The following is a 24,297-nucleotide window of genomic DNA, read 5'->3' as shown; positions in this document are numbered from 1 at the left end:
ATATGAAAGGATTCTGCTGTCCATTTGGAAAAACCTGATGTGGACTCAAGCAGTAGGTGAAAAGAAAACTCTACATGACCAAACAGAATCTTACAGAATATTGCACAGTAGTGTCACACCAATTACTGTTTAATGCTGACAATTTATTATGTACACATGTTGTATTCAATGTGTCTTTGATTACCTTCATCTTCTAATGCTTGTTCTGTCCTCTGCTGTTCCGTTCGAGTTGTGCTCAAAAGGTATGGGTGGAAAAATGAAAAAGACCAAGTCAGACAAAACTCATAAAGAGTGAAAAATATAAAATGTCATTGCATCAATCATGATTCAGTAATAAAAATGTTGGTGTCCTGTATCGAATTCTCTTTAATGTCTTTACCTTTTACATATGAAAAGGATTCTGCTGTCCATTTGGAAGAACCTGATGTGGACTCAAGCAGTAGGTGAAAAGAAAACTCTACATGACCAAACAGAATCTTACAGAATACAGGTGCTGGTCTTTTATTAGTTCCACAAATTAATAAGGTAACAGTAGGGGGAAGAGCCTTTTCTTATAAGGCCCCCCAGATTTCTCACGCCGAAAAAAAAAATCTAGTTTATTTACCTCTGATCCTTATCTATGATTCAATGAGTTACTAGTTCGCTCTGGCACCAACCACTGGCGATCGATCGATCGCGATATAATACTTAATTTGTGTCCATTTTACACCCCGCCCGGTAACAATTCACGTTCGCTGACCCCCCCATTTGATTGGTTGTGCTGCAGCTCATGCACACACACATACACACACACACAACGTACAGAGTGTGGAAAAGCAGAGGACCGGTCTGCGTCAGAAGGACGGAAATGAAATTAATGGGGTGCACTTTATAAATATTAATATGCGTTTTAAAATTTAGATTTGGGGTAAAAAAATCAAGTCTTTGCAAGTAAACAGGTTCAAGTCCAATTCAAGTCCCAAGTTATTGGTGTAAAAGTCCAAGTCAAGTCTAAGTCTCTGAATATTTTTTCAAGTCAGGTCAAAAGTCTTAATATTAATGACTCGAGTCTGACTCGAGTCCAAGTCATGTGACTCGAGTCCCCACCTCTGATGGCAACTAAAAATATGCCCTGTTGGCTATCAGCAGTGTTGGGTAAGTTACTTTTAAAAAGTAATCCGTTACAGTTACAAGTTACCTTGTTTAAAATGTAATTGTAGTGTAACTTTTCTGATTACTTTTGAAAAGTAATGTAACTAATTACTTTTGGATTACATTTTGATTACTTTAAGGTTTAAATGAGTATTGACGCATGATCAACATTTAATTTTTGAGAACTGACAGTGTGAACCTTAAAAGAGTACTAAGCTGAGAGAGAATTGCTGACAGGCAATCACAGGAGGTCCACAAGAAGAGATGCCTGCACCAGGCATGTAAGATCAGACTACTGTCATCGGGCCATGCTCTTTTCTGCTCCTCCCCCAGGCTCTACCATTTTCACAGTTTGCGGACTAACACAAGCAGGTTCAGAAACCACTTCTTTCCCACAGCGGTCACCTTATTGAACTCTTCCCAAAGACCATTCTTTCCTTCCCCTCTATCCATACCTTACCATCCATACAAAATCTGTACAGTGTTCCTCTTCAATTCACATCTGTATAGCCCTATCTACAGTGGTATAGGATAATCTGTATGATTCCATCTGTATTTATCACATTTATTTATGCCATGCTATTTTTCTTTGCCCTGTGCATTGTACTGCCATAACTACATTACACACACATGCATTTCCCTAGGTAATTTATCTACTCTGCACATATCTATTAACCATCTTTACTTACACTAGCTGTAACTAACTGCATTGTATCTCTAAATACTGCATTCTATACAATCTGCACGTGTTGCACTTGATTAGATACCAAACTGCATTTCATTACTTCATACAAATTTAATTCAAATGTATTGCTTGTCGAACGGTAGGTCTAAGATAGGTCCAATGATAGCCTACCAATTGGGTAGGCTAGGTCGTGTCATAGACATCGACAAACGTTTTTCCAACACCAAACAGTAATAAATATTCATTTGATACCGTCTGTCATTGTCTCTAATAGTCATGTATGATTCCAGCGAATACCTGTTTAGGACTTTAAACAGCTAATTTGGTTAGCCTGTAAATCAAGCTAGCATGCTAAAGAACAAACACATTCAAGTGAATGGTAGTAGCTAGCCTAGCAGGTAGCTAACTGTGGAAACCACAGTGTGACGGTCAGCATACCTTGCTGTTAGCTCGCTTACAACCTCAATAGTGGTTGCCTTCTGATCGGAAATAAACCTCCAAACTCCGAAATTTACACAAAGGCTTGGCATAATCACAAATAGTTGCCGATGGTGGCACATGGTTCACATTTATTGACAACACGAAAACAAAACAAACGCTTCTTAAATGTCCAGTGCTTGAAGGCGTCTGTCATTGCTGCTTGAGCTGAAACTGAACCGCGCGTTTGCAAGCGGGAAACAAGCGGCAAACGGCGATGTAGGGCGCAAAGCAATAAAAATATCATTAAATATTTCGCAAAGGTTTTTGTTTATATTTTTAAAATGTAACTAAAATTATAAGATATACATGAACGAAATCATTTAACTGAATTCATGAAGTCATTTAACTGTTCATGATGCCGAAATGAACTTGATATTCATTCGATAATTTACATACATGTTATGATAATATGTATATATATTCAGATTGAGGAGAAAAAATAACGTTGATACATGGCAACTAAAAATAGGCCCTGTTGGCTATCAGGCACCGGTCAGATCAGCACTGGGCTTTTTTTTTTTTTTTTTTTTTTTTTTTGTTTTTGTCTTTTTTTCGTTTTTTTGGTAAACCTTTTTTTGTTACACTTAATCTAGCGTGGGGTTCGAACCCGGGTCTTGCTGACCCAAGTGCTTCAATGACCAGTGCCCTACCCATTAGGCCAACATAGGGCCGCTTACGGATCAAAATTCATAATATACAAAGTTAAAATACACGACATATGCGCATGCGCATTGCGATTACGACGTCAGGATATCCGGCACATTTCAAATTCTGTGCATTGACATAATGTCATGAGATGGACTGAACAGCTTTTGTATAGTGGAAAGGTGATTTTGATATACACGAAGGAAGTCATTTAAATAAAGTCATGAAGTCATTTAACTGTCCAAGGTGCTGAAATGAACTTGATATTCATTGGATATTTTACGTATATATTATAAATAATGCATAGTTCGATTTTTCAGATTGAACAAAAAAAAAAAAAAAAAAAACCGGTAGTGGCAACTAAAAATGTGCCCTGTTGGCTATCAGGCACCGGTGAGGTGGGCACTGGGTATTGATCTATTGGCCCTTGTGATCCTCCTGTAACTGAGCCCGTCATTCTCATCACTGTCATTAAGAAACCTAGCGCAGCGCGTTTCCTCTCGGCTCCCTGATCCAGGGCCTCCACGCTCAATATCATTATTGAAGTTATGGGGTCACACACCCGGTGGCGGATTTGAACTCTCGTCGTTCTGCGTGACTGACCAGTGCGCTACCCATTACGCCAAGAACGGGCAATGTCAAAGGTCAAAAATTCATAATATACAAAGATAAAATATTCGAAACGTGCGCATGCGCATTGCGATTATGCCGTGACACCGCACCAACGGATAAACCTCTCAAAGAAGCCTATGTTTCAAGCACAAAGTGGACTTTTGCTTTCTTTCCATTTTATTTCACCTATAGTTATAGTTTGAAACGATTTATCGTATTAAATTACTAATTTCATCAGGCGTTTTAAGAACCCACCTTGAATTAACCTTCATTTTATGATTACTTTCATTCCATAAACCCCAGGCGCTTATTTGGATTGAAACATTAGTCCCATGACCAACACACTTTTGTATCCACACTTTTTGTAGTTTTTAAAACAGACTATTCATATATAAGGCCACTGGAAACATGTCAGCACCGGCTAAGTCTCTTTATTAAGAGCTGAGCAGATCTCTCCAAAAGCCGCCGGGCGCAGTGGCGCGTACCTGTAATCCACGTTACTTGGAGGCTGAGCTTGGAGGAGCTTGTGAGTTCGGGGCTTCTGGGCTGCACCGCGCTGTGTTGATCGGTTGTCCGCACTAAGCTCGCTGTCGATATGGTGTCCCTGAGGGAGCTTCGGGCCACCAGGTCGGAAACAGAGCAGGTCAAAGCCCCCTTACCGATCAGTAGTGGGAGCGCATCTGAGAACAGACGCTGTAGCGCAGCCCGAGCGATAAAGTGTGACCGAACCTTTTACAGCGCACCTGTCTGACTTTTGTGCTGGAACCTGCTTGACTGATTTTATGTCTAAAACTCATCTCAACGTGTTTGATTAGCTCGTTAATTTAGCATCAGAATTAAAGTGATAATTTCGTGCCAAATCTGAGGCTAACAAAAACTGTTTGGATTTTAACTGGCAGATTACGAGCAAAATGAGTTAACCACAACAGCAATGAACTCATTTTATTGCCTTGTAAAGCATATAAAATTATAAAATTGTTGTGATTTCTGGAACATTCCAAATTCGGCACGTTGATAATGCGATAGGATTCAGTGCAATGTTGATATTGATATACATGAACGAAATCATTTAACTGAATTCATGAAGTCATTTAACTGTCCATGATGCCGAAATGAACTTGATATTCATTCGATAATTTACATACATGTTATGATAATATGTATATATAACAGTGGCGTGCACACATAGACATCAGGTGGTGCTAAAGCACCACCAACTCTGCCCTTTATCAACGAAAGTGCCCTTTTGAAACTTCGTTTTTTTTTTTTATTATTATCATTTTACTGAGGTCGGTTTGAAATGATCTTTTGAAAACCTGAGCGATTAAAAACAATGCCCTGAAATGAGCCACCACCTCACACACCCGACCTCTCTCTTCCTTTAACACCAGATGCGCTGCAGCAGTTCAGTTCAGCGAGTGGAAGGAAGCGTCTTCAGCACAGCACACACGCTCACAGATAGACTTCTTCTCCCGTCCCCACCAGCCAGGTCACATACACATCAAGTCAAATCGTACCGTTTGCCCTCTAAGCCCAACGTGAAATCATTTTCTTGTGTTGTAAAATGTCTCATACAGCACTAAACTACTAAGCATTTTTAGCCGACTGGTCACCTGATAAACTAGTCGCACTAGCCCAAATCAATGATAGATAACGTGAGGACGACCACATACAAATAATTAAGGTAGTTTGCAAATCTATGTGTTAAGCTGAACGTCTTCTGTTGTATAGGTTTTGTTAGGCAACATAAATTACATTCATTTGTGAAAGAAGAAACGGGAAGTTCCCCATTACCTGTGAAAAATGCCCATCTGCATTCATGTAATGACAACATTCAGTAGCCTATAACTCCTTCTCCTACTTTACGGTCTTTTACTGTCTTCATTGTAGGCCTATATTGATTTACTAATTGCAAAATATATGCAACAAGGCCTGCAGTCAGTGGAGGGTAAACAGAAGTTACCTGAAGGACATGACTGTATATTGGATATGAATTAATTCAGAGGTGGGACCAAGTCAGTGTTTTGCAAGTCTCAAGTAAGTCCAAGTCTTTATCCTCAAGTCCCGAGTCAAGTCTCAAGCAAAGACAGTCAAGTCAAGTCAAGTCTCGAGTCAAGACAGGCAACAGTCAAGTCAAGTCCCAAGTCTGAAACTTGGAATTTCAAGTCCTTTCGAGTCTTTTTTTTTTTAACCAATGTTGCAGGTATATTTTTAATGTAAATAATAGACATGTGTTCTTTTTTAAATCTGTATTCTCCTCAAATCTTGATAAAACACGTGCAACTGAAAACACAAAGTATAAAACAAATTTAAATTACACCTCTTTATTGCACAGTTCAATTTGTTAAAATTAGCTGCAAAAATATTCATACTTTAAACTACAATTTTCCAGAAATAAATATTCTGTGAAAAAGTCATAAGTAGAACTCCATGTTCAAATAAAAAGTGCTGATATTTTCACAGTACAATACAAAGAACCATAACAGCATTTTTCCCTCTCTTCTCTTATCTGGTTTCTTGGAGAACATGTGTGTCCATATGTGAGTGACACAAGACAAACAAATATAAGAACTGAACAATGAACAGGAATCAGGAATGCAACTTTAGACATTTCAGTAAACTATTCTGCATTGCATTTGCAAAAGACCAAACTGGCCAAAAGTCTGTATGTCATTTGTGCACGATGAGGCCGTAGAATGATGTCCCCATAGCTGAAAACTCGCTCCACTTTTGTCAATATTTTTTTTTCTCGACGTAGATGTCTTCAAATACACAATCCATGCTGAGATAGAACTGGATATGATGGTGACAGAGAGAGGCTCTCTTCCCTGAGTTCAGATACAGAACCCCGGGTTGCCACCTCTCACGCATTGAGCGTGAGACACACGCATTTGACTGTCTTCACACGCTCTCACGCCACACATCCGATTTCAATCAATCAATCAAATTTTATTTATATAGCGCTTTTTACAACAGTTGTTGTCACAAAGCAGCTTTACAAGTGCCGAGTCCTAGCCCCCAGTGAGCAAGCCAAGGGCGACAGTGGCAAGGAAAAACTCCCTAGTTTTTTGCATGAGGAAGAAACCTTGAGAGGAACCAAGACTCAGGAGGGGAACCCTTCCTCCTCTGGCCGACACCGGTCACCATGACAACAACAACAATTTAAACAGAAAGAAATAAAGAAAATGAAAAGATGTAGTAATGTCCATCATGGTGTAGGCTCATCCGGTCAGGCAGTAGGTGGCTGGCACTGGATGGATCGCTTGTCTCTCCTCATCTCATTTTTCCTCGAGCAGGCGGGCAGCCATGTGGAGAAAATAAAACAGGGAAAATTAGCTCTGTATGAGGACATATACAGGACAGATAAAATTAAACACATTTCAGGAGTGTGGCAGCAACTCCGGCATTAAGTTAAACTATTACAGCCTAGCTAAAAAGGCAGAACCAGAAGGTAACATAGGCTTGGGGGCATTCTGAGACAATGGCATCCATCCACTGCCCTGTCAACAAACTTGAGTGACCACGAGCAGTGACAGGACGACAGCACCAGCGCCCCAGTCTACCATAAAACCCTTCGTCTATAAACCCCTGGATCTGTACATTTATCTAAGGGGGGATATTAATTATCAAACGCTAAACCAAATAGGTGGGTTTTCAACCTAGACTTAAAGATTTTGACTGTGTCAGAGTCCCGTATGCAATTTGGAAGGTTGTTCCAAAGCTGGGGGGCGTTATAAGAAAAGGCTCTTCCCCCGTATTGATTTTAAAATTCTATTATTAACATATAAAGCACTGCACGGGCTTGCTCCTGAATACCCCCAGGAACTTATTTCCTACTATGAACCCCCACGTCCACTAAGATCACAGAGTGCTGGTCTTTTATTAGTTCCACAAATGAATGAGGTAACAGTAGGGGGAAGAGCCTTTTCTTATAAGGCCCCCCAGATTTCTCACGCCGAAAAAAAAAATCTAGTTTATTTACCTCTGATCCTTATCTATGATTCAATGAGTTACAAGTTCGCTCCGGCAACAACCACTGGCGATCGATCGCGATATAATACTTAATTTGTGTCCATTTTACACCCCGCCCGGTAACAATTCACGTTGTGACTCGAGTCCCCACCTCTGGTCTATACCTTTTAGATATGAAAAGGATTCTGCTGTCCATTTGGAAGAACTTGATGTGGACTCAAGCAGTAGGTGAAAAGAAAACTCTACATGACCAAACAGAATCTTACAGAATATTGCACACTAGTGTCACACCAATTACTGTTTAATGCAGACAATTTATTATGTACACATGTTGTATTCAATGTGTCTTTGATTACCTTCATCTTCTAATGCTTGTTCTGTCCTCTGCTGTTCCGTTCGAGTTGTGCTCAAAAGGTATGGGTGGAAAAATGAAAAAGACCAAGTCAGCCAAAACTCATAAAGAGTGAAAAATATAAAATGTCATTGCATCAATCATGATTCAGTAATAAAAATGTTGGTGTCCTGTATCAACCTCTCTTCAATGTCTATACCTTTTAGATATGAAAAGGATTCTGCTGTCCATTTGGAACAACCTGATGTGGACTCAAGCAGTAGGTGAAAAGAAAACTCTACATGACCAAACAGAATCTTAGAGAATATTGCACACTAGTGTCACACCAATTACTGTTTAATGCGGACAATTTATTATGTACACATGTTGTATTCAATGTGTCTTTGATTACCTTCATCTTCTAATGCTTGTTCTGTCCTCTGCTGTTCCGTTCGAGTTGTGCTCAAAAGGTATGGGTAGAAAAATGAAAAAGACCAAGTCAGCCAAAACTCATAAAGAGTGAAAAATATAAAATGTCATTGCATAAATCATGATTCAGTAATGAAAATATTGGTGTCCTGCATGACACTCTCTTCAATGTCTATACCTTTTAGATATGAAAAAGATTCTGCTGTCCATTTGAAAGAACCTGATGTGGACTCAAGCAGTAGGTGAAAAGAAAACTCTACATGACCAAACAGAATCTTACAGAATATTGCACACTAGTGTCACACCAATTACTGTTTAATGCTGACAATTTATTATGTACACATGTTGTATTCAATGTCTTTGATTACCTTCATCTTCTAATGCTTGTTCTGTCTTCTGCTGTTCTGTTCGAGTTGTGCTCAAAAGGTATAGGTGGAAAAATGAAAAAGACCAAGTCAGCCAAAACTCATAAAGAGTGAAAAATATAAAAAAGTCATTGCATCAATCATGATTCAGTAATAAAAATGTTGGTGTCCTGTATCAACCTCTCTTCAATGTCTTTACCTTTTAGATATGAAAGGATTCTGCTGTCCATTTGGAAAAACCTGATGTGGACTCAAGCAGTAGGTGAAAAGAAAACTCTACATGACCAAACAGAATCTTACAGAATATTGCACAGTAGTGTCACACCAATTACTGTTTAATGCTGACAATTTATTATGTACACATGTTGTATTCAATGTGTCTTTGATTACCTTCATCTTCTAATGCTTGTTCTGTCCTCTGCTGTTCCGTTCGAGTTGTGCTCAAAAGGTATGGGTGGAAAAATGAAAAAGACCAAGTCAGACAAAACTCATAAAGAGTGAAAAATATAAAATGTCATTGCATCAATCATGATTCAGTAATAAAAATGTTGGTGTCCTGTATCGAATTCTCTTTAATGTCTTTACCTTTTACATATGAAAAGGATTCTGCTGTCCATTTGGAAGAACCTGATGTGGACTCAAGCAGTAGGTGAAAAGAAAACTCTACATGACCAAACAGAATCTTACAGAATACAGGTGCTGGTCTTTTATTAGTTCCACAAATTAATAAGGTAACAGTAGGGGGAAGAGCCTTTTCTTATAAGGCCCCCCAGATTTCTCACGCCGAAAAAAAAAATCTAGTTTATTTACCTCTGATCCTTATCTATGATTCAATGAGTTACTAGTTCGCTCTGGCACCAACCACTGGCGATCGATCGATCGCGATATAATACTTAATTTGTGTCCATTTTACACCCCGCCCGGTAACAATTCACGTTCGCTGACCCCCCCATTTGATTGGTTGTGCTGCAGCTCATGCACACACACATACACACACACACACAACGTACAGAGTGTGGAAAAGCAGAGGACCGGTCTGCGTCAGAAGGACGGAAATGAAATTAATGGGGTGCACTTTATAAATATTAATATGCGTTTTAAAATTTAGATTTGGGGTAAAAAAATCAAGTCTTTGCAAGTAAACAGGTTCAAGTCCAATTCAAGTCCCAAGTTATTGGTGTAAAAGTCCAAGTCAAGTCTAAGTCTCTGAATATTTTTTCAAGTCAGGTCAAAAGTCTTAATATTAATGACTCGAGTCTGACTCGAGTCCAAGTCATGTGACTCGAGTCCCCACCTCTGATGGCAACTAAAAATATGCCCTGTTGGCTATCAGCAGTGTTGGGTAAGTTACTTTTAAAAAGTAATCCGTTACAGTTACAAGTTACCTTGTTTAAAATGTAATTGTAGTGTAACTTTTCTGATTACTTTTGAAAAGTAATGTAACTAATTACTTTTGGATTACATTTTGATTACTTTAAGGTTTAAATGAGTATTGACGCATGATCAACATTTAATTTTTGAGAACTGACAGTGTGAACCTTAAAAGAGTACTAAGCTGAGAGAGAATTGCTGACAGGCAATCACAGGAGGTCCACAAGAAGAGATGCCTGCACCAGGCATGTAAGATCAGACTACTGTCATCGGGCCATGCTCTTTTCTGCTCCTCCCCCAGGCTCTACCATTTTCACAGTTTGCGGACTAACACAAGCAGGTTCAGAAACCACTTCTTTCCCACAGCGGTCACCTTATTGAACTCTTCCCAAAGACCATTCTTTCCTTCCCCTCTATCCATACCTTACCATCCATACAAAATCTGTACAGTGTTCCTCTTCAATTCACATCTGTATAGCCCTATCTACAGTGGTATAGGATAATCTGTATGATTCCATCTGTATTTATCACATTTATTTATGCCATGCTATTTTTCTTTGCCCTGTGCATTGTACTGCCATAACTACATTACACACACATGCATTTCCCTAGGTAATTTATCTACTCTGCACATATCTATTAACCATCTTTACTTACACTAGCTGTAACTAACTGCATTGTATCTCTAAATACTGCATTCTATACAATCTGCACGTGTTGCACTTGATTAGATACCAAACTGCATTTCATTACTTCATACAAATTTAATTCAAATGTATTGCTTGTCGAACGGTAGGTCTAAGATAGGTCCAATGATAGCCTACCAATTGGGTAGGCTAGGTCGTGTCATAGACATCGACAAACGTTTTTCCAACACCAAACAGTAATAAATATTCATTTGATACCGTCTGTCATTGTCTCTAATAGTCATGTATGATTCCAGCGAATACCTGTTTAGGACTTTAAACAGCTAATTTGGTTAGCCTGTAAATCAAGCTAGCATGCTAAAGAACAAACACATTCAAGTGAATGGTAGTAGCTAGCCTAGCAGGTAGCTAACTGTGGAAACCACAGTGTGACGGTCAGCATACCTTGCTGTTAGCTCGCTTACAACCTCAATAGTGGTTGCCTTCTGATCGGAAATAAACCTCCAAACTCCGAAATTTACACAAAGGCTTGGCATAATCACAAATAGTTGCCGATGGTGGCACATGGTTCACATTTATTGACAACACGAAAACAAAACAAACGCTTCTTAAATGTCCAGTGCTTGAAGGCGTCTGTCATTGCTGCTTGAGCTGAAACTGAACCGCGCGTTTGCAAGCGGGAAACAAGCGGCAAACGGCGATGTAGGGCGCAAAGCAATAAAAATATCATTAAATATTTCGCAAAGGTTTTTGTTTATATTTTTAAAATGTAACTAAAATTATAAGATATACATGAACGAAATCATTTAACTGAATTCATGAAGTCATTTAACTGTTCATGATGCCGAAATGAACTTGATATTCATTCGATAATTTACATACATGTTATGATAATATGTATATATATTCAGATTGAGGAGAAAAAATAACGTTGATACATGGCAACTAAAAATAGGCCCTGTTGGCTATCAGGCACCGGTCAGATCAGCACTGGGCTTTTTTTTTTTTTTTTTTTTTTTTTTTTGTTTTTGTCTTTTTTTCGTTTTTTTGGTAAACCTTTTTTTGTTACACTTAATCTAGCGTGGGGTTCGAACCCGGGTCTTGCTGACCCAAGTGCTTCAATGACCAGTGCCCTACCCATTAGGCCAACATAGGGCCGCTTACGGATCAAAATTCATAATATACAAAGTTAAAATACACGACATATGCGCATGCGCATTGCGATTACGACGTCAGGATATCCGGCACATTTCAAATTCTGTGCATTGACATAATGTCATGAGATGGACTGAACAGCTTTTGTATAGTGGAAAGGTGATTTTGATATACACGAAGGAAGTCATTTAAATAAAGTCATGAAGTCATTTAACTGTCCAAGGTGCTGAAATGAACTTGATATTCATTGGATATTTTACGTATATATTATAAATAATGCATAGTTCGATTTTTCAGATTGAACAAAAAAAAAAAAAAAAAAAACCGGTAGTGGCAACTAAAAATGTGCCCTGTTGGCTATCAGGCACCGGTGAGGTGGGCACTGGGTATTGATCTATTGGCCCTTGTGATCCTCCTGTAACTGAGCCCGTCATTCTCATCACTGTCATTAAGAAACCTAGCGCAGCGCGTTTCCTCTCGGCTCCCTGATCCAGGGCCTCCACGCTCAATATCATTATTGAAGTTATGGGGTCACACACCCGGTGGCGGATTTGAACTCTCGTCGTTCTGCGTGACTGACCAGTGCGCTACCCATTACGCCAAGAACGGGCAATGTCAAAGGTCAAAAATTCATAATATACAAAGATAAAATATTCGAAACGTGCGCATGCGCATTGCGATTATGCCGTGACACCGCACCAACGGATAAACCTCTCAAAGAAGCCTATGTTTCAAGCACAAAGTGGACTTTTGCTTTCTTTCCATTTTATTTCACCTATAGTTATAGTTTGAAACGATTTATCGTATTAAATTACTAATTTCATCAGGCGTTTTAAGAACCCACCTTGAATTAACCTTCATTTTATGATTACTTTCATTCCATAAACCCCAGGCGCTTATTTGGATTGAAACATTAGTCCCATGACCAACACACTTTTGTATCCACACTTTTTGTAGTTTTTAAAACAGACTATTCATATATAAGGCCACTGGAAACATGTCAGCACCGGCTAAGTCTCTTTATTAAGAGCTGAGCAGATCTCTCCAAAAGCCGCCGGGCGCAGTGGCGCGTACCTGTAATCCACGTTACTTGGAGGCTGAGCTTGGAGGAGCTTGTGAGTTCGGGGCTTCTGGGCTGCACCGCGCTGTGTTGATCGGTTGTCCGCACTAAGCTCGCTGTCGATATGGTGTCCCTGAGGGAGCTTCGGGCCACCAGGTCGGAAACAGAGCAGGTCAAAGCCCCCTTACCGATCAGTAGTGGGAGCGCATCTGAGAACAGACGCTGTAGCGCAGCCCGAGCGATAAAGTGTGACCGAACCTTTTACAGCGCACCTGTCTGACTTTTGTGCTGGAACCTGCTTGACTGATTTTATGTCTAAAACTCATCTCAACGTGTTTGATTAGCTCGTTAATTTAGCATCAGAATTAAAGTGATAATTTCGTGCCAAATCTGAGGCTAACAAAAACTGTTTGGATTTTAACTGGCAGATTACGAGCAAAATGAGTTAACCACAACAGCAATGAACTCATTTTATTGCCTTGTAAAGCATATAAAATTATAAAATTGTTGTGATTTCTGGAACATTCCAAATTCGGCACGTTGATAATGCGATAGGATTCAGTGCAATGTTGATATTGATATACATGAACGAAATCATTTAACTGAATTCATGAAGTCATTTAACTGTCCATGATGCCGAAATGAACTTGATATTCATTCGATAATTTACATACACGTTATGATAATATGTATATATAACAGTGGCGTGCACACATAGACATCAGGTGGTGCTAAAGCACCACCAACTCTGCCCTTTATCAACGAAAGTGCCCTTTTGAAACTTCGTTTTTTTTTTTAATTATTATTATCATTTTACTGAGGTCGGCTTGAAATGATCTTTTGAAAGCCTGAGCGATTAAAAACAATGCCCTGAAATGAGCCACCACCTCACACACCCGACCTCTCTCTTCCTTTAACACCAGATGCGCTGCAGCAGTTCAGTTCAGCGAGTGGAAGGAAGCGTCTTCAGCACAGCACACACGCTCACAGATAGACTTCTTCTCCCGTCCCCACCAGCCAGGTCACATACATATCAAGTCAAATCGTACCGTTTGCCCTCTAAGCCCAACGTGAAATCATTTTCTTGTGTTGTAAAATGTCTCATACAGCACTAAACTACTAAGCATTTTTAGCCGACTGGTCACCTGATAAACTAGTCGCACTAGCCCAAATCAATGATAGATAACGTGAGGACGACCACATACAAATAATTAAGGTAGTTTGCAAATCTATGTGTTAAGCTGAACGTCTTCTGTTGTATAGGTTTTGTTAGGCAACATAAATTACATTCATTTGTGAAAGAAGAAACGGGAAGTTCCCCATTACCTGTGAAAAATGCCCATCTGCATTCATGTAATGACAACATTCAGTAGCCTATAACTCCTTCTCCTACTTTACGGTCTTTTACTGTCTTCATTGTAGGCCTATATTGATTTACTAATTGCAAAATATATGCAACAAGGCCTGCAGTCAGTGGAGGGTAAACAGAAGTTACCTGAAGGACATGACTGTATATTGGATATGAATTAATTCAGAGGTGGGACCAAGTCAGTGTTTTGCAAGTCTCAAGTAAGTCCAAGTCTTTATCCTCAAGTCCCGAGTCAAGTCTCAAGCAAAGACAGTCAAGTCAAGTCAAGTCTCGAGTCAAGACAGGCAACAGTCAAGTCAAGTCCCAAGTCTGAAACTTGGAATTTCAAGTCCTTTCGAGTCTTTTTTTTTTTAACCAATGTTGCAGGTATATTTTAAATGTAAATAATAGACATGTGTTCTTTTTTAAATCTGTATTCTCCTCAAATCTTGATAAAACACGTGCAACTGAAAACACAAAGTATAAAACAAATTTAAATTACACCTCTTTATTGCACAGTTCAATTTGTTAAAATTAGCTGCAAAAATATTCATACTTTAAACTACAATTTTCCAGAAATAAATATTCTGTGAAAAAGTCATAAGTAGAACTCCATGTTCAAATAAAAAGTGCTGATATTTTCACAGTACAATACAAAGAACCATAACAGCATTTTTCCCTCTCTTCTCTTATCTGGTTTCTTGGAGAACATGTGTGTCCATATGTGAGTGACACAAGACAAACAAATATAAGAACTGAACAATGAACAGGAATCAGGAATGCAACTTTAGACATTTCAGTAAACTATTCTGCATTGCATTTGCAAAAGACCAAACTGGCCAAAAGTCTGTATGTCATTTGTGCACGATGAGGCCGTAGAATGATGTCCCCATAGCTGAAAACTCGCTCCACTTTTGTCAATATTTTTTTTTCTCGACGTAGATGTCTTCAAATACACAATCCATGCTGAGATAGAACTGGATATGATGGTGACAGAGAGAGGCTCTCTTCCCTGAGTTCAGATACAGAACCCCGGGTTGCCAACTCTCACGCATTGAGCGTGAGACACATGCATTTGACTGTCTTCACACGCTCTCACGCCACACATCCGATTTCAATCAATCAATCAAATTTTATTTATATAGCGCTTTTTACAACAGTTGTTGTCACAAAGCAGCTTTACAAGTGCCGAGTCCTAGCCCCCAGTGAGCAAGCCAAGGGCGACAGTGGCAAGGAAAAACTCCCTAGTTTTTTGCATGAGGAAGAAACCTTGAGAGGAACCAAGACTCAGGAGGGGAACCCTTCCTCCTCTGGCCGACACCGGTCACCATGACAACAACAACAATTTAAACAGAAAGAAATAAAGAAAAGGAAAAGATGTAGTAATGTCCATCATGGTGTAGGCTCATCCGGTCAGGCAGTAGGTGGCTGGCACTGGATGGATCGCTTGTCTCTCCTCATCTCATTTTTCCTCGAGCAGGCGGGCAGCCATGTGGAGAAAATAAAACAGGGAAAATTAGCTCTGTATGAGGACATATACAGGACAGATAAAATTAAACACATTTCAGGAGTGTGGCAGCAACTCCGGCATTAAGTTAAACTATTACAGCCTAGCTAAAAAGGCAGAACCAGAAGGTAACATAGGCTTGGGGGCATTCTGAGACAATGGCATCCATCCACTGCCCTGTCAACAAACTTGAGTGACCACGAGCAGTGACAGGACGACAGCACCAGCGCCCCAGTCTACCATAAAACCCTTCGTCTATAAACCCCTGGATCTGTACATTTATCTAAGGGGGGATATTAATTATCAAACGCTAAACCAAATAGGTGGGTTTTCAACCTAGACTTAAAGATTTTGACTGTGTCAGAGTCCCGTATGCAATTTGGAAGGTTGTTCCAAAGCTGGGGGGCGTTATAAGAAAAGGCTCTTCCCCCGTATTGATTTTAAAATTCTATTATTAACATATAAAGCACTGCACGGGCTTGCTCCTGAATACCTCCAGGAACTTATTTCCTACTATGAACCCCCACGTCCACTAAGATCACAGAGTGCTGGTCTTTTATTAGTTCCACAAATGAATGAGGTAACAGTAGGGGGAAGAGCCTTTTCTTATAAGGCCCCCCAGATTTCTCACGCCGAAAAAAAAAATCTAGTTTATTTACCTCTGATCCTTATCTATGATTCAATGAGTTACAAGTTCGCTCCGGCAACAACCACTGGCGATCGATCGCGATATAATACTTAATTTGTGTCCATTTTACACCCCGCCCGGTAACAATTCACGTTGTGACTCGAGTCCCCACTAGGGTTGCAGCGGTAACCGGTTTCACGGTATACCACGGTATTAAAATGCACGGTTATCATACCGTGTGCGTTTGCTTATTACCGGTAAAAAGCAAGCCAGCGGAGAAACTGACCCGCGCATGCGCAACTCCGCTCCGGTTCAGCTACTCAGCACACAGCAGTGAGAATGGCAGAAAGTGCATCAGACTTAACACATTTTTTAACAAAAAAAAAAAGCTAAACTAAAATCAGTGGCGAAAATGACGTAATCGCGGTGGCTCCGCCCGTGCGCGAGGGTCTCGCGCGCTGTCGATTCGCAGGTCGTGCACCTCTCGAATTTTGTAACTTTGCGCGCGCTGCGCCTCAGCGCAATGAACAAAGTCATGTTTGCAGGATTCATACACGTTTAAAAGGTGGAATTAAAACACTTGTACGTCACTTTAAAGGTCCGTTTCAATATTTCCCAGCACCTTAAACTTAATTAAGTTAAATATTTATACATATACTCGAAATAATTCGCTTTTTCATCACATTATTTAATGGTTGTTTATTTCCAAAACGCCCAATCTTAACGTCTTCACGTTCTCTCATGTTTCGTCCTGGAATTAAAAGAGGCTCGTATTTGTTAACGTAAGACAAAAGAACTGTGCGGAGTCGCGTGCTACGGTCACTAGTGAAAGTATAAACCTAGCGTTTTATGGTCCTTGCTTTCACTGGATGTGAAAGACGCTATTAATTTACATGCGTTCAAATTCTAACGTACCTGTTTTTGATATGTTAAAACCAGACTCGGTGTGAAAACCTTAAAATAGAAATCTCTATTGTGATGATGTCAGAAATAAATCCTCTCTTCCTGCAGTATCTGGTTATATTCCAACTTGGCAGTACAACGGACGTTTACAACAGTTGTTGATCAGACACTGACCCAGGCTGAGTTTATCAGATATTAAATAATTTAAACTTAAATAATTGTACTGAAATCCATGATTTAGGTTTCTCTAATTTTGCAGTATTTATATAAACATGTGTACATCTTATTTTTTTAAAGGACACATTTTGTATACAATAGTTCCAGGTTTCTACAATAAATAGTTAATTGAACAAAAATAACTTGTTGTAATTTCTTTAAGGGTCGGTGTATCTTTTAATAATATACAAACTAACTGTGATACCGTGATAACCGTGATACCGCGGTATTTTCTGAGACGGTTATCATACCGTGAAAATCTCATACCGTTGCAACCCTAGTCCCCACCTCTGGTCTATACCTTTTAGATATGAAAAGGATTCTGCTGTCCATTTGGAAGAACTTGATGTGGACTCAAGCAGTAGGTGAAAAGAAAACTCTACATGACCAAACAGAATCTTACAGAATATTGCACACTAGTGTCACACCAATTACTGTTTAATGCAGACAATTTATTATGTACACATGTTGTATTCAATGTGTCTTTGATTACCTTCATCTTCTAATGCTTGTTCTGTCCTCTGCTGTTCCGTTCGAGTTGTGCTCAAAAGGTATGGGTAGAAAAATGAAAAAGACCAAGTCAGCCAAAACTCATAAAGAGTGAAAAATATAAAATGTCATTGCATAAATCATGATTCAGTAATGAAAATATTGGTGTCCTGCATGACACTCTCTTCAATGTCTATACCTTTTAGATATGAAAAAGATTCTGCTGTCCATTTGAAAGAACCTGATGTGGACTTAAACAGTAGGTGAAAAGAAAACTCTACATGACCAAACAGAATCTTACAGAATATTGCACACTAGTGTCACACCAATTACTGTTTAATGCTGACAATTTATTATGTACACATGTTGTATTCAATGTGTCTTTGATTACCTTCATCTTCTAATGCTTGTTCTGTCTTCTGCTGTTCTGTTCGAGTTGTGCTCAAAAGGTATAGGTGGAAAAATGAAAAAGACCAAGTCAGCCAAAACTCATAAAGAGTGAAAAATATAAAAAAGTCATTGCATCAATCATGATTCAGTAATAAAAATGTTGGTGTCCTGTATCAACCTCTCTTCAATGTCTTTACCTTTTAGATATGAAAGGATTCTGCTGTCCATTTGGAAAAACCTGATGTGGACTCAAGCAGTAGGTGAAAAGAAAACTCTACATGACCAAACAGAATCTTACAGAATATTGCACAGTAGTGTCACACCAATTACTGTTTAATGCTGACAATTTATTATGTACACATGTTGTATTCAATGTGTCTTTGATTACCTTCATCTTCTAATGCTTGTTCTGTCCTCTGCTGTTCCGTTCGAGTTGTGCTCAAAAGGTATGGGTGGAAAAATGAAAAAGACCAAGTCAGACAAAACTCATAAAGAGTGAAAAATATAAAATGTCATTGCATCAATCATGATTCAGTAATAAAAATGTTGGTGTCCTGTATCGAATTCTCTTTAATGTCTTTACCTTTTACATATGAAAAGGATTCTGCTGTCCATTTGGAAGAACCTGATGTGGACTCAAGCAGTAGGTGAAAAGAAAACTCTACATGACCAAACAGAATCTTACAGAATACAGGTGCTGGTCTTTTATTAGTTCCACAAATTAATAAGGTAACAGTAGGGGGAAGAGCCTTTTCTTATAAGGCCCCCCAGATTTCTCACGCCGAAAAAAAAAATCTAGTTTATTTACCTCTGATCCTTATCTATGATTCAATGAGTTACTAGTTCGCTCTGGCACCAACCACTGGCGATCGATCGATCGCGATATAATACTTAATTTGTGTCCATTTTACACCCCGCCCGGTAACAATTCACGTTCGCTGACCCCCCCATTTGATTGGTTGTGCTGCAGCTCATGCACACACACATACACACACACACAACGTACAGAGTGTGGAAAAGCAGAGGACCGGTCTGCGTCAGAAGGACGGAAATGAAATTAATGGGGTGCACTTTATAAATATTAATATGCGTTTTAAAATTTAGATTTGGGGTAAAAAAATCAAGTCTTTGCAAGTAAACAGGTTCAAGTCCAATTCAAGTCCCAAGTTATTGGTGTAAAAGTCCAAGTCAAGTCTAAGTCTCTGAATATTTTTTCAAGTCAGGTCAAAAGTCTTAATATTAATGACTCGAGTCTGACTCGAGTCCAAGTCATGTGACTCGAGTCCCCACCTCTGATGGCAACTAAAAATATGCCCTGTTGGCTATCAGCAGTGTTGGGTAAGTTACTTTTAAAAAGTAATCCGTTACAGTTACAAGTTACCTTGTTTAAAATGTAATTGTAGTGTAACTTTTCTGATTACTTTTGAAAAGTAATGTAACTAATTACTTTTGGATTACATTTTGATTACTTTAAGGTTTAAATGAGTATTGACGCATGATCAACATTTAATTTTTGAGAACTGACAGTGTGAACCTTAAAAGAGTACTAAGCTGAGAGAGAATTGCTGACAGGCAATCACAGGAGGTCCACAAGAAGAGATGCCTGCACCAGGCATGTAAGATCAGACTACTGTCATCGGGCCATGCTCTTTTCTGCTCCTCCCCCAGGCTCTACCATTTTCACAGTTTGCGGACTAACACAAGCAGGTTCAGAAACCACTTCTTTCCCACAGCGGTCACCTTATTGAACTCTTCCCAAAGACCATTCTTTCCTTCCCCTCTATCCATACCTTACCATCCATACAAAATCTGTACAGTGTTCCTCTTCAATTCACATCTGTATAGCCCTATCTACAGTGGTATAGGATAATCTGTATGATTCCATCTGTATTTATCACATTTATTTATGCCATGCTATTTTTCTTTGCCCTGTGCATTGTACTGCCATAACTACATTACACACACATGCATTTCCCTAGGTAATTTATCTACTCTGCACATATCTATTAACCATCTTTACTTACACTAGCTGTAACTAACTGCATTGTATCTCTAAATACTGCATTCTATACAATCTGCACGTGTTGCACTTGATTAGATACCAAACTGCATTTCATTACTTCATACAAATTTAATTCAAATGTATTGCTTGTCGAACGGTAGGTCTAAGATAGGTCCAATGATAGCCTACCAATTGGGTAGGCTAGGTCGTGTCATAGACATCGACAAACGTTTTTCCAACACCAAACAGTAATAAATATTCATTTGATACCGTCTGTCATTGTCTCTAATAGTCATGTATGATTCCAGCGAATACCTGTTTAGGACTTTAAACAGCTAATTTGGTTAGCCTGTAAATCAAGCTAGCATGCTAAAGAACAAACACATTCAAGTGAATGGTAGTAGCTAGCCTAGCAGGTAGCTAACTGTGGAAACCACAGTGTGACGGTCAGCATACCTTGCTGTTAGCTCGCTTACAACCTCAATAGTGGTTGCCTTCTGATCGGAAATAAACCTCCAAACTCCGAAATTTACACAAAGGCTTGGCATAATCACAAATAGTTGCCGATGGTGGCACATGGTTCACATTTATTGACAACACGAAAACAAAACAAACGCTTCTTAAATGTCCAGTGCTTGAAGGCGTCTGTCATTGCTGCTTGAGCTGAAACTGAACCGCGCGTTTGCAAGCGGGAAACAAGCGGCAAACGGCGATGTAGGGCGCAAAGCAATAAAAATATCATTAAATATTTCGCAAAGGTTTTTGTTTATATTTTTAAAATGTAACTAAAATTATAAGATATACATGAACGAAATCATTTAACTGAATTCATGAAGTCATTTAACTGTTCATGATGCCGAAATGAACTTGATATTCATTCGATAATTTACATACATGTTATGATAATATGTATATATATTCAGATTGAGGAGAAAAAATAACGTTGATACATGGCAACTAAAAATAGGCCCTGTTGGCTATCAGGCACCGGTCAGATCAGCACTGGGCTTTTTTTTTTTTTTTTTTTTTTTTGTTTTTTTTTTGTTTTTGTCTTTTTTTCGTTTTTTGGTATACCTTTTTTGTTACACTTAATCTAGCGTGGGGTTCGAACCCGGGTCTTGCTGACCCAAGTGCTTCAATGACCAGTGCCCTACCCATTAGGCCAACATAGGGCCGCTTACGGATCAAAATTCATAATATACAAAGTTAAAATACACGACATATGCGCATGCGCATTGCGATTACGACGTCAGGATATCCGGCACATTTCAAATTCTGTGCATTGACATAATGTCATGAGATGGACTGAACAGCTTTTGTATAGTGGAAAGGTGATTTTGATATACACGAAGGAAGTCATTTAAATAAAGTCATGAAGTCATTTAACTGTCCAAGGTGCTGAAATGAACTTGATATTCATTGGATATTTTACGTATATATTATAAATAATGCATAGTTCGATTTTTCAGATTGAACAAAAAAAAAAAAAAAAAAAACCGGTAGTGGCAACTAAAAATGTGCCCTGTTGGCTATCAGGCACCGGTGAGGTGGGCACTGGGTATTGATCTATTGGCCCTTGTGATCCTCCTGTAACTGAGCCCGTCATTCTCATCACTGTCATTAAGAAACCTAGCGCAGCGCGTTTCCTCTCGGCTCCCTGATCCAGGGCCTCCACGCTCAATATCATTATTGAAGTTATGGGGTCACACACCCGGTGGCGGATTTGAACTCTCGTCGTTCTGCGTGACTGACCAGTGCGCTACCCATTACGCCAAGAACGGGCAATGTCAAAGGTCAAAAATTCATAATATACAAAGATAAAATATTCGAAACGTGCGCATGCGCATTGCGATTATGCCGTGACACCGCACCAACGGATAAACCTCTCAAAGAAGCCTATGTTTCAAGCACAAAGTGGACTTTTGCTTTCTTTCCATTTTATTTCACCTATAGTTATAGTTTGAAACGATTTATCGTATTAAATTACTAATTTCATCAGGCGTTTTAAGAACCCACCTTGAATTAACCTTCATTTTATGATTACTTTCATTCCATAAACCCCAGGCGCTTATTTGGATTGAAACATTAGTCCCATGACCAACACACTTTTGTATCCACACTTTTTGTAGTTTTTAAAACAGACTATTCATATATAAGGCCACTGGAAACATGTCAGCACCGGCTAAGTCTCTTTATTAAGAGCTGAGCAGATCTCTCCAAAAGCCGCCGGGCGCAGTGGCGCGTACCTGTAATCCACGTTACTTGGAGGCTGAGCTTGGAGGAGCTTGTGAGTTCGGGGCTTCTGGGCTGCACCGCGCTGTGTTGATCGGTTGTCCGCACTAAGCTCGCTGTCGATATGGTGTCCCTGAGGGAGCTTCGGGCCACCAGGTCGGAAACAGAGCAGGTCAAAGCCCCCTTACCGATCAGTAGTGGGAGCGCATCTGAGAACAGACGCTGTAGCGCAGCCCGAGCGATAAAGTGTGACCGAACCTTTTACAGCGCACCTGTCTGACTTTTGTGCTGGAACCTGCTTGACTGATTTTATGTCTAAAACTCATCTCAACGTGTTTGATTAGCTCGTTAATTTAGCATCAGAATTAAAGTGATAATTTCGTGCCAAATCTGAGGCTAACAAAAACTGTTTGGATTTTAACTGGCAGATTACGAGCAAAATGAGTTAACCACAACAGCAATGAACTCATTTTATTGCCTTGTAAAGCATATAAAATTATAAAATTGTTGTGATTTCTGGAACATTCCAAATTCGGCACGTTGATAATGCGATAGGATTCAGTGCAATGTTGATATTGATATACATGAACGAAATCATTTAACTGAATTCATGAAGTCATTTAACTGTCCATGATGCCGAAATGAACTTGATATTCATTCGATAATTTACATACACGTTATGATAATATGTATATATAACAGTGGCGTGCACACATAGACATCAGGTGGTGCTAAAGCACCACCAACTCTGCCCTTTATCAACGAAAGTGCCCTTTTGAAACTTCGTTTTTTTTTTTTATTATTATTATCATTTTACTGAGGTCGGCTTGAAATGATCTTTTGAAAGCCTGAGCGATTAAAAACAATGCCCTGAAATGAGCCACCACCTCACACACCCGACCTCTCTCTTCCTTTAACACCAGATGCGCTGCAGCAGTTCAGTTCAGCGAGTGGAAGGAAGCGTCTTCAGCACAGCACACACGCTCACAGATAGACTTCTTCTCCCGTCCCCACCAGCCAGGTCACATACACATCAAGTCAAATCGTACCGTTTGCCCTCTAAGCCCAACGTGAAATCATTTTCTTGTGTTGTAAAATGTCTCATACAGCACTAAACTACTAAGCATTTTTAGCCGACTGGTCACCTGATAAACTAGTCGCACTAGCCCAAATCAATGATAGATAACGTGAGGACGACCACATACAAATAATTAAGGTAGTTTGCAAATCTATGTGTTAAGCTGAACGTCTTCTGTTGTATAGGTTTTGTTAGGCAACATAAATTACATTCATTTGTGAAAGAAGAAACGGGAAGTTCCCCATTACCTGTGAAAAATGCCCATCTGCATTCATGTAATGACAACATTCAGTAGCCTATAACTCCTTCTCCTACTTTACGGTCTTTTACTGTCTTCATTGTAGGCCTATATTGATTTACTAATTGCAAAATATATGCAACAAGGCCTGCAGTCAGTGGAGGGTAAACAGAAGTTACCTGAAGGACATGACTGTATACACGGACGTAATTTTGGGGGGGGACGGGGGGGACATGTCCCCCCCACTTTTTCAAAAGCCGGCTTTGGTCCCCCCCAGTTTTTACGGTTAAAACCAAATATTTAAATAGCGACGAATCTATGTCCCCCCCACTTTTGAAATCAAAATTACGTCCATGACTGTATATTGGATATGAATTAATTCA

Source organism: Brachyhypopomus gauderio, unplaced genomic scaffold, assembly GCF_052324685.1.
Source record: "Brachyhypopomus gauderio isolate BG-103 unplaced genomic scaffold, BGAUD_0.2 sc87, whole genome shotgun sequence".
Classification (NCBI taxonomy): Eukaryota; Metazoa; Chordata; class Actinopteri; order Gymnotiformes; family Hypopomidae; genus Brachyhypopomus; species Brachyhypopomus gauderio.
This window is presented reverse-complemented; position numbering follows the sequence as displayed.